The following is a 15,767-nucleotide window of genomic DNA, read 5'->3' on the forward strand; positions in this document are numbered from 1 at the left end:
GGCGCGGCTCGGCTGCGGGCCTTAACATTGCCGGCGCAGCTCGGCTGCGGGACGTTTCAGTGCCCGGCGCGGCTCGGCTGCGGGCCTTAACATTGCCGGCGCAGCTCGGCTGCGGGACGTTTCAGTGCCCGGCGCGGCTCGGCTGCGGGCCTTAACATTGCCGGCGCAGCTCGGCTGCGGGGCGTTTCAGTGCCCGGTGCGGCTCGGCTGCGGGCCTTAACATTGCCGGCGCAGCTCGGCCGCGGGACGTTTCAGTGCCCGGTGCGGCTCGGCCGCTGGACTTAACATCGCCCGGTGCGGCCGCGGGACGTTTCAGTGCCCGGTGCGGCTCGGCCGCGGGACGTTTCAGTGCCCGGTGCGGCTTGGCCGCTGGACTTAACATCGCCCGGTGTGGCCGCGGGACGTTTCAGTGCCCGGTGCGGCTCGGCCGCGGGACGTTTCAATGCCCGGTGCGGCTTGGCCGCTGGACTTAACATCGTCAGCGCTGTTCGGCCGCGGGACGTTTCAGTGCCCGGTGCGGCTCGGCCGTTGGACTTAACATCGCCCGGTGTGGCCGCGGGACGTTTCGGTGCCCGGGGCGGCTCGGCCGGGGGGCCTTCCATCCCCTTGCGGGGGCTGTGCGTGTCGTTTGCCTCGGTAGGGGTCGAGCTGCCTGTCCGTGGGTGCGGGGGGAAGAGAGGGGAAGTTTTTGTTGCCTCCATCACAGTGAGGGGGTGTTTGGAGTCACTGTGATGGATGTTTGTGTTGGGGTCGGGTGTCCTGTGTTCTTTTCTTTTTTGCTGTATTTTGTGTGACTGCTGAAATTTCGCTCGGTGTTGTGCCGAGTGACAATAAAGTGTTGTTATGTTATGTTATGTTATGTTATGTTATGTTATCTGTGTATAACCTTCAATTGAATCAGTTGTAGCCTAGAATTAATAGAACAGGATTTTATACTTTTCAGTACTACCTTCCAGACATCGTCATCAATTTCAATGTTAAGGTCTTCTTCCCAGGTTTGTTTTATTTTTAAAGTAGATTTATCTAGTTTGTTTGAAAAGATACCTACAAAAGATGAGATTAGGTTCTTTGCTTCCGGAGGACCCAGCAAAAGTTTGGACAATGAGTCGTCTTCGGGCAGGGACTCAAAAAGCGAATTGTTTTGTCGAACATAATTTCTCAGCTGTAAGTACCTGAAGAATTGAGTTTTGGGCAATGAGAACTTGGATTGTAGCTGATCAAATGATGCAAAGTGTCTATTTATGTAAAGATCTGTTATTGTAACTATCCCTTTACAGCTCCACTCTCTGAACGCTGTGTCTGTAAATGATGGGGGGAGAGCGTGGTTATGCCAGATTGGGGCATGCGTTGACGTTGTTGGCTCCAACCTTCCCCCCATTGACGAACTGTACATTGCAAGGGCCAGGAAGCGAGCGGGCAAGATCATCTCTGACCCCTCTCACCCTGGCCACAAAATCTTTGATGCATTTCCCTCTGGAAGGCGACTCCGGACTGTCAAAGCTGCCACAGCCAGACATAAAAACATTTTCTGTGAGTAGTAGCTCTACTCAATAACCAAACATCTGTTGTCTCTTTTTGCTCTGGTTTATTTCACTCGCATGTTTAAACTGTAATGTTGTGTTCTTAATGTTTTCATGTTTTATGCTTTATTCTTAATTGTTTACTGTATGTTCGTGTTGTTGCTTGCGAGTGGAGCAGCAAGGCACTTTCCTTGTATGTGTACATACTTGGCCAATAAACCTATTCATTCATTCAGCACAGTGACATAATGTCAGAGTTGCTGCCTTACGGCGCCAGAGACCCGAGTTCGTTCCAGACTACGGGTGCTGTCTGTAGGGAGTTTGGTTGTTCTCCCTGTGACCGTGTGGGATTTCTCCGGGTGCTCCGGCTTCCTCCCACAGATGCTACCTGACCTATTGTGTGCTTCCGACATTCACTGTTTTTATTTTCTATCGGTTTTGTCAATTTCTAAATCATTCGTTCAATACATGGCCACCTGGTGCCAGAGTGCAATGGGCCAAGTTACCATAGTGCAATGGGCCAAGTTACCATAGTGCCATGGGCCAAGTTACCAGAGTGCCATGGGCCAAGTTACCAGAGTGACGGGCCAGATTACCAGAGTACAATAGGCCAAGTTACCATAGTGCCATGGGCCAAGTTACCATAGTGCCATGGGGCAGGTTACCATAGTGCCATGGGCCAAGTTACCATAGTGCCATGGGCCAAGTTACCATAGTGCCATGGGCCAAGTTACCATAGTGCCATGGGCCAAGTTACCATAGTGCCATGGGGCAAGTTACCATAGTGCCATGGGCCACGTTACCATAGTGCCATGGGGCAGGTTACCATAGTGCCATGGGCCAAGTTACCATAGTGCCATGGGCCAAGTTACCATAGTGCCATGGGCCAAGTTACCATAGTGCCATGGGCCAAGTTACCATAGTGCCATGGGGCAGGTTACCATAGTGCCATGGGCCAAGTTACCATAGTGCCATGGGCCAAGTTACCATAGTGCCATGGGCCAAGTTACCATAGTGCCATGGGCCAAGTTACCATAGTGCCATGGGGCAGGTTACCATAGTGCCATGGGCCAAGTTACCATAGTGCCATGGGGCAGGTTACCATAGTGCCATGGGCCAAGTTACCATAGTGCCATGGGCCAAGTTACCATAGTGCCATGGGCCAAGTTACCATAGTGCCATGGGCCAAGTTACCATAGTGCCATGGGGCAGGTTACCATAGTGCCATGGGCTAAGTTACCATAGTGCCATGGGCCAAGTTACCATAGTGCCATGGGGCAGGTTACCATAGTGCCATGGGCCAAGTTACCATAGTGCCATGGGGCAGGTTACCATAGTGCCATGGGCCAAGTTACCATAGTGCCATGGGGCAGGTTACCATAGTGCCATGGGGCAAGTTACCAGAGTGACGGGCCAGATTACCAGAGTACAATAGGCCAAGTTACCATAGTGCCATGGGGCAGGTTACCATAGTGCCATGGGCCAAGTTACCATAGTGCAATGGGCCAAGTTACCATAGTGCCATGGGGCAGGTTACCATAGTGCCATGGGCCAAGTTACCATAGTGCCATGGGCCAAGTTACCATAGTGCCATGGGGCAGGTTACCATAGTGCCATGGGCCAGGTTACCATAGTGCCATGGGCCAAGTTACCATAGTGCCATGGGGCAGGTTACCATAGTGCCATGGGCCAGGTTACCATAGTGCCATGGGCCAAGTTACCATAGTGCAATGGGCCAAGTTACCATAGTGCCATGGGGCAGGTTACCATAGTGCCATGGGCCAGGTTACCATAGTGCAATGGGCCAAGTTACCATAGTGCCATGGGGCTGGTTACCATAGTGCCATGGGCCAAGAGGCTCCTTACTTGTCTCATGCCTCTCATTCAGTAAATGCCATTCTTGCTTTGATAACAATATATTGTTGCACTATGTGAGGTTAAACGTGACCGTTTCTTCAGTCAGGTGGATCTCGAGCTTGGATATAACAGGGCATCACAGTGGCACAGCAGGTAGAGAGGGTGCAATCCTGACCTCGGGTGCTGTCTGTGTGGAGTTTGCACATTCTCCCTGTGACCGCCGGAGTTTCCTCCAGGTGATCGGGTTTCCTGCCACATCCCAAAGATGATTTGTAGGTTAACTGCCCTCTGTAAATTGCCCTTAGTGTATTGGGAGTGGACGCGAAATTGGGATAACATAGAATTGATCGATGGTCGGCATGGGCTCGGTGGGCTGAAGGTATAGGAAGGAACTGTAGATGCTGGTTTACATCGAAGATGGACACAAAATGCTGGAGTAACTCAGTGGGACAGACAGCATCTCAGGATAGAAGGAATGGGTGACGTTTCGGGTCGAGACCCTTCCAGCCTGAAGAAGGATCTCAACCCTAAACATCACCCATTCCTTCTCTCCAGAGATGCTGCCTGTCCCGCTGAGTGACTCCAGCATTTTGTCTCTATCGTCAGTGGACTAAAGTGTCCGGTTCCTTGCTGTAAATTAAACCAAGGGCAGGATGAAGTGTACAAATGTAAATGTAAGCCCATAAATCAGAATCGAGGTCACAAAAATAAAACAAAATCACAAAGCTAAAGGCTCTGACTGTGAATGTGTGTGGGATTCAAAACAAAACTAATGAACTGAGAGGGCAAATAGCAATAAGGAATATGCTGTGAGAGCCATTAGTGAGACCGGGTTGCAGTGTGACGTGGTGTGTAGTGCATTGACATTTAGCAAGTAGAGGAAAATGTGGAGGAGCAACTCTGGTAATTAATAGTCGTCTTCAAACAGTACATAGATCTGGAAGATCAGAAATAATAAAGGCAAGGTCTTGTGTGGGAGTGGGTGCAGAACCCCTGACATCTCTTCAGCATACAGCAGGACAGTGTATAAGACAAGAAGGCAGGCTTTACTAGTAAAAAGAAAACTGCTGGAGGGACTCAGCAGGTCAGGCAGCATCTGTGGATGCAAAGAGATGTTCAATGTTTCAGGTTAAGAGTCCATATCAGGGACTGGATGTCTACTAGACCTGGCTTTGTGCAATTAGATGGGATGATTGGCTTCAGATAATGGTGCCCTGAGGTAGCAACGATGAATGATCTGCATTCAGTTTAGTTTAGTTTAGTTTAGTTTAGTTTAGTTTAGTTTAGTTTAGTTTAGTTTAGTTTAGTTTAGTTTAGTTTAGTTTAGTTTAGAGATAGAGTTTATGAATATTGACCTCTCTAACTTCAAGTAACCCTTGAAGTTCCTAAGAAGGCACTGCAGATTCTGGTTTAAACTGAAGATAGATTAAGCAAGTACCCCTTGCTTTCCCTCTCCCTACATCCCTCCTCCTTCCTTGTTCTCCGACCAGTCTGACTGTCCCCCTGATTACATTTTATCTCTGTTTGCATTGTTTTCACCAAGCTAACAATGATCTATTCTACATTTTCCTTGAACTGCATCTCTTTACATGTCTCGTTTCCACACCTTCCTTATCGCTGTATCTCCCTCTCTCCTGATTTTCAGTCTGAAGAAGGGTCTCGACCTGAAACGCCCCCCTTTGCTTCTCTCCAGAGATGCCGTCTGTCCCGCTGAGTTCCTCCAGCATTTTGTGTCTATCTTGCACTAAATGTTATTCCCTTTATCAGGTATCTATCTCTACACAGCGGACGGCTCGATTGTAATCATGTATTGTCTTTCCGCTGGCTGGTTAGCACGCAACAAAAGCTTTTCATTGTTTCTCGGTACTTGTTACAATAATCTAAACTAAACTTTACACAGAGGGTGGTGGCTGCTCTGGAATGCACTGCCAAGGGTGATGGTGGAAGCAGATACGATAGTGGCTTTTAAGAGACTTTAAGGGACAGGCGCAGGGATATGCAGGGAATGGGGAGATATTGATCATGTGCAGGTAGATAAGTGACAGGCTTGGCATTATGTTCAGCACAAACATTGTGGCCTGAAGGGCCTGTTCTTGTGCCGTACTGTTCTATGGTCGATGCTCTATATAATAGAATAAATAAGGGAAAATGCTGGAAAAGTCCGGCAAATCAAGTGGAGAGAAGGGCAGAGTTAATGTTTCAGCTCTTTCCCCACAGATGCTGCCTGACCGCCTCACAGTTTCCACCATTTTCTAACTTTTATTTCAGACTTTTTAACCATATTCTTTTCTAAATGGTAACTCTGAGGTTCTGTGGCTCCTGTTGCTTTATTCATCCATGATTGTCTAAAGTCCAGCCAGACACAGGGTTTAACTGCTTGCAGAGGTCCACTGTGAATGGATATCTAGTCTATACCATGGAGTATTGAGGAGCATTGGGAGTGACGCGGGCTCCGTTAGGTCACCTCCAACGCGCGTGCTGGCACGGTGGCACAGCGGTAGAGTGGCTGCCTTACAGCGCCAGAGACCAGGGTTCGATCCCGACTACGGGTGCTGTCTGTACGGAGTTTGTGACCACGGATGTTTTTTCTGAGATCTTCAGGTTCCTCCCACACTCCAAAGACGTACATGTTTGTAGGTTAATTGGCTTGGTGAATGTGTAAATTGTCACTATTGTGCGTAGGATAGTGTTAGTGTGCGGGGATCGCTGGGCGGCGCTGGTGCTGGGTGCCTGGCAAGTGCTGGCAGGACTGGTGGTGTAAGCAGATAGGATAGGGGCATGAAATGGACAATGCAAAATGCAAAAAATGGACTGATATGGTTCATACGACATGTGTTGGCAGGAACAGCAGATGCTGGTTTAAACCGAACACAGACACGAAAAACTGGAGTAACTCAGCGGGTCAGACAGCATCTCAGGGAAAAAGGAATAGGTGACGTTTCTTGAAGGGTACCCTTAATGTACAGGCAGACGGGATGTCGTGTCCTAGCTGGTCCAGGTTCTATGTTCCAGCTCAAGGAGAAATATTTATTCAATCGACCTTTCACTTCAAGGAAGGAGAGGGAGGTGACCTGAAACGCCACCCATCCATGTTCTCCAGAAATGCTGCCTGATCCTTATCAGTGAGGATAGACACAAAATGCTGGAGTAACTCAGCGGGACAGACAGACAGCGTCTCTGGAGAGAAGGAATGGATGGTTTCAGGTCGAGACCCTTGTTCAGATGCTTCCAGTGAGCTTCACACACTCTTCACTTACACAAAGCAATGGCATGTCCATATGCATGTTAGAGATACGGTAAAGGATTCCTTTATCGTCATTACATTCTGGCATATCTTTCATTCATTTGTTCTTTCTCTCTATGTCGCCATCTATTTCTCGTTTCCCTATCCCCTGACTCTCAGTCTGAAGAAGGGGATCAACCAGAAACGTTGCCTATTCCTTCTCTCCAGAGATGCTGCCTGTCCCGCTGAGTTACTCCAGCTTTTTGTGTCCATCCTTCATAACATGCAGGTTCACTGTGTTTACGTGCATGCAAGCTATAATTATGATTTTTGGGGACACCACCAAATATAACGCTAAGTTACTCCAGCATTTTGTGTCTATCTTCAGTTTAAACCAACATCTGCAGTTGCTTCCTTCACAGGTAAAGGATTTTCACCCTCGCACCACTGTGGAGTCACCACCTCTTGACAAACCCCCGAAAACGTTGTGACCAGACAAATCTGAGATCTCTGGCTTGAATGAGACTCCAAATATCCGCCTCTTGCTGTTTTAAAGAATCCCTTTGTTTAGTTAAGCCTCTGGTTACCATGGAGTTATGCCAACAGGCCTATTATCTCCAATCAATATGTTCCTTGAGGGGGCCTTCTCTTATCTCTAATCTTGTGCTCCCTTACAAACTCTGACATACTTGGTGGTTAAAAAAAACACCACCTCTCTCACGCGATCCTTAATAACATGCAAGTTCACTGTGCTCGTGTGCATGCAGGCTGTAATTATGGTTTTAGGGGACACTATCAAATATAACGTTAACGATGTAAGTATAGCCACTGAGAATGCCGGAGGAACTTTGCACAGTTCTTGTTTGGCACATATTTTTTTAATCCTGAATAACATTTTTTTGATTTTTTTATAATCCACTTCAAAGGTACTTCTTGTGAAAGTAAAGTGAAGATCTTTTGAAACAAAGACATAAAGTGCTGGAGTAACTCAGTATCTCTGGAGGACAGAGATAGAGACCCTTCTTCAGACCTGAAACATTTCTTCTCCATGTTCTCCAGCATTTTTGCCTGGTTACTCCAGCACTTTGTGTCCTTTTAAAAAAATTAAACCAGCATCTGCAGTTCCTTGTGTCTCCAAAGTGAGGTCCTTTACCTCTTCCACTGGTGACCCAATACAAAAAACATTGTTTGGAACGAGCCATTAACCGAAATATTCATCTCATCGGCATTACTGAGTTAAGGTAACAGCTCACCACTGGTCAATGGGAACACAAGGAACTGCAGACACTGGAATCTTGGGCAAAGCACAAAGTGCTGGAGTAACTCAGCGGCCTGAGGACGAGGGTGAACCAGGGTAATGCCTCCAGCGCCTTCAAGGTCAGCTGCAGGGGGCGCCCCGGGATGCAAAGATGGCCGGGCCAGGAGAGGAGAGGAGAGGATGTTGGTTTGTGGGAATGGCTCCAGTACATTGAGCCCGTGGGCCGACCGGACTTTGGACTTTGAATAATGGCGCCAAAACACACCGGCGCCGGCCAGCATGTGTAATAAATGCAAAGAGAATTTCACTGTGTGGTCTCATGTGTGACGAATAAAGCACCATTGGCTACTGACCATCTGTGGAGGCAATGGACAAGGGATATCTCGGGAGAGGCCCTTCCCCAGACTCACTGCGGTGCTGGGTTGAAAGCTGTGGAATAGGCAGCGTCTGGTGAGTGATAGGTGGATACAGTTGAGGGGGGTTTTGATTGACAGATAGGCGGACCAAGGTTTGAAATGTGAGGAAGATAAAAGAGTGACAGAAGGGGACTAACGTGAGGCGAGGAGACAAATGGATGTCAGGTCTGAAGGAGGGCCTCAACCCGAAACGTCACCTATTACTTTTCTCCAGAGATGCTGTCTGACCTGCTGAGTTACTCCAGCTTTTTGTGTCTATCTTCGGTTTAAACCAGCATCTGCAGTTCCTTCATCCACACATCCTTCATTGTTAACCTGTGTTTACTTTCATGAATTCCCCAGGCATCCCTTTTAAAATGTTAATTATGAGACAAATGCCTGCCTCCTCAAAGTCACATCCTTATCAGCATGTTTACTCATCTATAATTAATAGGCCATCAAAACAAAGCCTGGGTTTCTGCTGATACTGACTGCCTTGCCAGGCACTATCATCTTTGGTCTTAAAATCATTCTCAAATGGCCTTGTCTCATTTATATTTTAGATGTTATTTGTGGGCATCTGTTCAACTTCCACTCCATGTCTAATTTGTTTGTATCCATCATCCAATTTGACCTTCATACTTTGTTCTTCAACATTTTTTGGTATCACAAATTAGATACAAGAACAAGTATAACATTCATATCCCATCTGTTAATGAACAGGTTACATGGAGATGAAGGAGATAAGGTCATGTCTTCTTGGTTTGCCAAAAAAGACACGAAGTGCTGGAGTAACTCAGTGGGCCAGGCAGCATCTGTGGAGAGCATGGATAGGTGACGTTTCACAGAGTGCTGGAGTTACTCAGTGGGTCAGGCAGCATCTCTGGAGAACATGAATAGGTGGCATTTTGCATCGGGACCCTTCTTCAAACTGCCGATGTTTTTGGTTGGGAACCTTCTTCAGACTGGGTTTAGATGAGAAGCACAGTGGTGCATCAGTAGAGTTGCTGCCTTACAGCGCCAGAGGTTGGTGAGGACTCGGTGGGCCGAAGGGCCTGTTTCCACACTGTATCTCTAAACTAAACTAAAAATAAATTGTTTATAATATTTTTTTTAATCAAGTTTTGTTATGGGAAAGTATTGTTACATTTGTGTAACATTTACTGGGAAAATGAACTGGGTTTGCAGATGGTTACAACTGATTCCTCGAAATCAAAACATAACGCTTCTCCATTGAATAGCAGAAAATCAGATCAAGGTCAGAAGAGTTCCTTCTAAAGGGTACAATAACGGAGAAACACTTTGAATTATGAAATGACACCGAGGTCCACCATTTGGCCCATCACACTGGTGCTGGCCCAGAGACTGTCTAGATTGGTCTTCATTGGCTCAAATAACGCCTTTGCCCCAGCCAACTATTCACTTTGAATGCCTATGGATCTGGAGAATTCCCTTTTGAGACCAGATTGTTCCCTTAACGATCATGAGGTCAATGGTTGAATGCTGTCTTTGTTGTCATGTGTACTCACATACAGTGACATGCTTGTTCTGCATGCTAGCCAGACAAATGGCACTGTACATGAGCACAATCTTGCAACTTCAAAGTCTGATCTCAGCCTAAGATCGGCACAGTGGCACAGCGGTACAGTTGCTGCCTGATAGCCTTACAGCGCCAGAGACCCAGGTTCGATTCTGACTGCAGGTGCTGTCTGTACGGAGTTTGTACATTCTCCCCGTGACCTGCGTGGGTTTTCTCCGCGTGCTCCAGTTTCCTCTCACACTCCAATGACGTACAGGTTTGTAGGTTAATTGGCTTCGGTTGTAAATTGTCTTGAGTATGTTTAGATTAGTGTATGGGGGTGATCGATAATCAGCACAGACTCATTGAGCTGAAGGGACTGTTTCCACGCTGTATCTCTAAAGTCTAAAGTCTCAAGCTGATTTTGCCAACTCCAGACGCTAGATACAGCATCTTTCAGTTCTGCTCATTTCCACGGTTGTATTATCGAGATGAGGGTTTATTAAACGGATGCATCAGGAGTCAACCTAGAGTCATGAGCGGCTAGCCACGGTTCATGAGCCGCTAGCCACGGTTCATGAGCTGCTAGCTACGGTTCATGAGCTGCTAGCCACGGTTCATGAGCTGCTAGCCACGGTTCATGAGCCGCTAGCCACGGTTCATCAGCCGCTAGCCACGGTTCACGTCAGCCTACAATGGAAGGGGAGGGTTATTCTCCCTGCCACTTCATCTGGTCAATGTCTCCCAGGATAAAGAAAAGGAGAGAACTCCTTGGTTTCTGAATCCTCCATTAATCACCTCAGTCGAAGAGTTGTAGTTATTCATTCATTGTGACCAAACATGTCGATGAGGGCAGAGCTGTAGATGTTGTGTACATGGATTTCAGTAAAGCATTCGACAAGGTTCCGCATGGTAGGCTGCTCGGGAAGGTTACATCGCACAGAATCCAAGGAGAGATAGATGAATGGATGGATAATTGGCTTCATGGAAGGAAGCAGAGGATGATGGTGGAAGGCTGTTTTTCGGACTGGAGGTCTATGTCTATGGAGGTGGTGTGCCTCAGGGTTCGGTGCTGGGCCCGTTGCTGTTTGTCATCTATATCAATGATTTGGATGAGAACGTACAAGGCATAGTTAGCAAGTTTGCAGATCACACAAAAGTGAGTGGGATTGCAGATAGTGAAAATGGTTTTCAAGAATTGCAGCAAGATCTTGATCGGTTAGCCAGTTGGGCTGAGGAATGGTTGATGGAATTTAGTACAGCGAAATGTGAGGTGTTGCATTTTGCAAAGTCTAACATGGGCAGGGCCTACACAGTGAATGGTGGGGCTCTGGGGAGTGTTGTGCATCAGAGGGATTGAGAGGTGCAAGTACATAGTTCCTTGCAGATGGCATCACATGTAGATGGACTGGTCAAAAAGGCTTTTGGCACATTGGCCTTCATCAGTCAGAGTAATTAGTATGGAAGTTAGGAGGTCATGTTGCAGTTATATAAGATGTTGTTGAGTGTTCATTTCTGGGCATTGTATTATAGGAAAGATGTTAAGTTGGAAAGGGTGCAGGGAAGATTTGCAAGGATGTTGTCAGGACTCGAGGATTTGAGCTAGAGAGAGTAAGCAGTCTGGGACTCTATTCCCTGGAGCACAGGAGGATGAGGGGTGATCTTATAGAGGTGGATAAAATAGATCAGGTGGATGCACAGTCTCTTGCCCAGAGTGGGGAAATCAAAAGCATAGGTTTAAGGTGAAGGTGAAAGATTTTATAGGAAACTGAGGGTAACTTTTTCACGCAGAGTGGTCGTTTTTTGGAACAAGCTGCCGGAGGAGGTAGTTGAGGCAGGGACTATCACAACACTACGAAACAATTAGACAGGTATGTGGATAGGACAAGTTGGAAGGATATGGGCCAAATGCAGGCAGGTGGGACTATTGTAGATGGGGCATGTTGGTGGGTGGGGGCATGTTGGGCTGAAGGGCCTGTTTCTATGCTGTATGACTCGATGATTCTATTACACTAAACAGCCTCTTTTGCCCACCATATCAACCAACCAAGAGTACCAATCTCACCCACCAGGCCTTAGCCCATGGCCTTCTATGCCTTAGATAGACACAAAAGGCTGGAGTAACTCAGCAGGTTAGGCAGCATATCTAGGGAAAAGGAATAGGTGATGTTTTGGGTCAAGACCCTTCTCCAGAAATCGCACAGCCTTCTATGCCCTGCCAGGTTAAGCTCACACTGCCATTGTGAGAGCACCAGGAAGAAGTCATCCTCTCTCTGCTGGGATCAGGAGCTTTCTGGACACATATTCTGGCCAAGTGTGATAGGAATCGATGTGAAAGGTGAGATGAGTAAGGAATTAAAAGTATTGTATATGAATGCGCGAAGTATAAGAAGTAAAGTAGATGAGCTTGAGGCTCAGTTAGAGGTTGGTAGATATGACATTGTGGGGATTACAGAGACGTGGCTGCAGGAGGATCGGGCCTGAGAACTTAACATTCAGGGTTATACATCCTATAGAAATGACAGGCAGGTGGGCAGGGGAGGTGGGGTAGTTCTGCTGGTGAGGGACGAAATTCAGTCCCTTGCGAGGGGTGACATAGAGACTGACGAGGTAGAGTCACTGTGGATTGAGTTGAGGAATGGTAAAGGTAAGAAGACACTAATTGGAGTTATCTACAGACCCCCAAATAGTAGCCCGGATGTAGGGTGTAAGATGCAGCAGGAGTTAAAACTGGCATGTAACAAAGGTAATGCCACTGTGGTGATGGGGGATTTCAATATGCAGGTAGACTGGGAAAATCAGGTTGGTTCTGCACCCCAAGAAAGAGAGTTTGTAGAGTGCCTCCAAGATGGATTCTTATAGCAGCTTGTAATGGAGCCTACCAGAGAAAAGGCAATTCTGGATTTAGTGTTGTCCAATGAACCAGATTTGATAAGAGAACTCGAGGTAAACGAACCGCTTGGAGGTAGTGACCATAATATGATTAGTTTTAATCTGCAATTTGAGAGGGAGAAGGTTAAATCGGAAGTGTCAGTGTTGCAGTTGAACAAAGGGGACTATGAAGGCATGAGAGAGGAGCTGGCCAAGGTCGACTGGAAAGGGATCCTAGCAGGAATGACGGTGGAACAGCAATGGCAGGAATTTCTGGACATAATCCGGAAGATGCAGAATAATTTAATTCCAAAGCGGAAGAAAGATTCTAAGGGGAGTAGGAGGCAACCGTGGCTGACAAGGGAAGTTAGGGATGGAATAAAACTAAAAGAAAAGATGTAGAACTCAGCAAAGAGTAGCCGGAAGCCAGAGGATTGGGAAACTTTCAAAGGACAACAGAAGGTAACAAAACGGGCAATACGGGCTGAAAAGATGAAGTACGAGGTGAAGCTGGCCAAAAATATAAAGAAGGACAGTAAAAGATTCTTTAGATATGTTAAGAGAAAAAGAGTAGCAAAGTCAAATGTGGGTCCCTTGTAGGAACCCACACTTGCGACACACTTGCACTATATCTGGCATGCTTATCTAAGATGTTTCTAAGTACTTGCGTATAGTCATATTGTACTGAACTGTATACAAAAAAATAATTTCACTGTACCTTGGAACATGTGGCAAATAATCTCTCATTGAGCCATTGAAGATTTGTAAATGGAGAAATACCTGTTTGACATGGTAGTGAGTGTTGTCAATGATTCACTGCCAATGGCCACACACCAGCTGGACTGAGGGAGTGGTGATAAGGATTATTCAGAAGTTATATAATTGAATGAATGATACGTTATTGTCGCATGTACCTATGGTACGTGGGTACAGGGAAATGCTTTGTTTAGCACACAACCTTGGCAACACACAAGTGTCGCCATGTGTTGGCACAGACAAAGTTACAAAAGCACAGAACAGAAAGATAGACACAAAAAGTTGGGGTAACTCAGCGGGTCGGACAGCATCTCTGGAGAAAAGGAATAGGTGGCATTTGGGTCAAGACCTGAAAAGTCACCTATTCCTTTTCTCCAGAGATGCTGTCTGTGCTGCTTAGGTTAAGCTCACCTACCTTAGAGGCTGTCGTGTGCTCTGTTTTACAGAGATGTATTTCACATACTGATCTTTCTGTCCTGGGCCTCCTCCACTGTCAGAGTGCGGCCCAACACAAATTGGAGGAACAGCACCTCATATTTTGCTTGGGCAGCTTGCAACCCAATTGTATGAATATTGATTTCTCTAACTTATATAACCCTTGCTTTCCCTCTCTCTCCACCCCTCCCCCACCCAAGAGAGTCATACAGTACGGAAACAGGCCCTTCGGCCCAACATTCCCATGCCAACCAAGATGCTCCATCCGCACTAGTCCCACCTGCCCGGGTTTGGCCCATATCCCTCTAAACCTATCCGATCCATGTACCTTTCTAAATGTCTTTTAAATGTTGTAACAGGACCTGCCTCAACTACCTCCTCTGGCAGCTCGTTCCATACACCCACCACACTCTGGGTGACAAAGTGCATTACCTCACACTTACTCCTTAAACTGCATTTGCCACCTTTCTGCCCTGCTAACCATATCATCAAAGTCTTCCTCAAGTGCAAGGCTCCCCTCCTCACTGTTGCCCACACAGGTATTTTTTGATAACTTGCAGAGTTCTTTATGCCCCTGTATTTCAGATTAATCATGAATAAGTATTGCATAAAGCATTGGAGCAACCGTGAGTGTTGAGGGATTCCATCGACAACAACCTTTCTGTCACAAAATCTCTCCTCAGCCATTGTTCTTTGCATCCTGCCAGGGAATGTTTCCCAGTGCAGTTCTGTGCTTTCCCTTTACCCAGGGTGGGATGTCAAAGATTAGAGGTCATACTGGAGCTTCAAGGCGAGAGGGGCAGAGTTTAAAGGAGATGCGTGGGGCAAGTATTTTACACAGAGGGTGGTGGGTGTGTGGGACAGGCTGCCAGGGGTGGTGGGGTGGTGGTGGAGGCAGGAGGTATTTAAGGTGCATTTAGCTACTCTGGGCACATGGGGGGAATGGAGGAATACGGATCATGTGCAGGTAGAAGAGATTAGTTTAACCTAGGGTTTCCAATTTCCTCACTCCCAAATACGGGGCAAGGTGACGTCACCGCTCCGCGCCCCACGTGACCTCACCCAGCGTGTGGCCACGTGCTCCCGCTCCACCAATGGCGGCCGCGGGAGCGCGGGGCAGTGCCGTCACCCTTTGTCCCTTATTTGGGAGTGAGCAAGTTGGCAACCCTACTAATACGGGACAAGGGCGGTCCCATACGGGACAAATCAATTTAGCCCAAAATAATACGGGATGTCCCGGCTAATACGGGACAGTTGGCAACCCTGGTTTAACCTACCATCTTGTTTGGCACGGGCATTGTGGGCCGAAGCACCTGTTTCTGTGTCATACTGTGTATCACACCGGCTTTCAGTGTTTTAATACGTTTACCATTGGACTATTGTTAAAGTCTGTATAGAATGCATTGAATGCACAGTTCTCGTTGATCCTTTTTGTTAAATTAAGTTAGTTAGTTCAATAAAAGTAATCAGAAACCACCCTCTCCACACATGTCTTTGTTGACAGTATCTGTTAGTCCCAGTCCACCCGGACCTACCTGATCTCCCACTTCCCATTCCCACACTGACCTTTCTGTTCGCGGCCTCCTCCATTGTCAGAGTGAGAGGAACAGCACCTCATATTTCACTTGAGCAGCTTACAACCCAGTGGCATGAACATTGATATCTATAGCTTCAAGTAACCCTTGCATCCCCTCTCTCTACATCCCTCCCCACCCAAGTCACACCAGCTTCAAAGTGGTCTTGTTGAGTCTCATCGTCAGTAACTCGTTTTCACCTAGCCCACAGTTAACAATGGCCTGTTTCCTTTATCATCATTACATTTTTGCATATCTTTCATTCTTTTGTTCTATATCTCACTTTCTCACCGTCTATATCTCTCATTTCCCTTTCCCCTGACTCTCAGTCTGAAGAAGGGTCTCAGCCCAAAACATCA

This window comes from Rhinoraja longicauda, chromosome 32 (assembly GCF_053455715.1).
Source record: "Rhinoraja longicauda isolate Sanriku21f chromosome 32, sRhiLon1.1, whole genome shotgun sequence".
Lineage (NCBI taxonomy): Eukaryota > Metazoa > Chordata > Chondrichthyes > Rajiformes > Arhynchobatidae > Rhinoraja > Rhinoraja longicauda.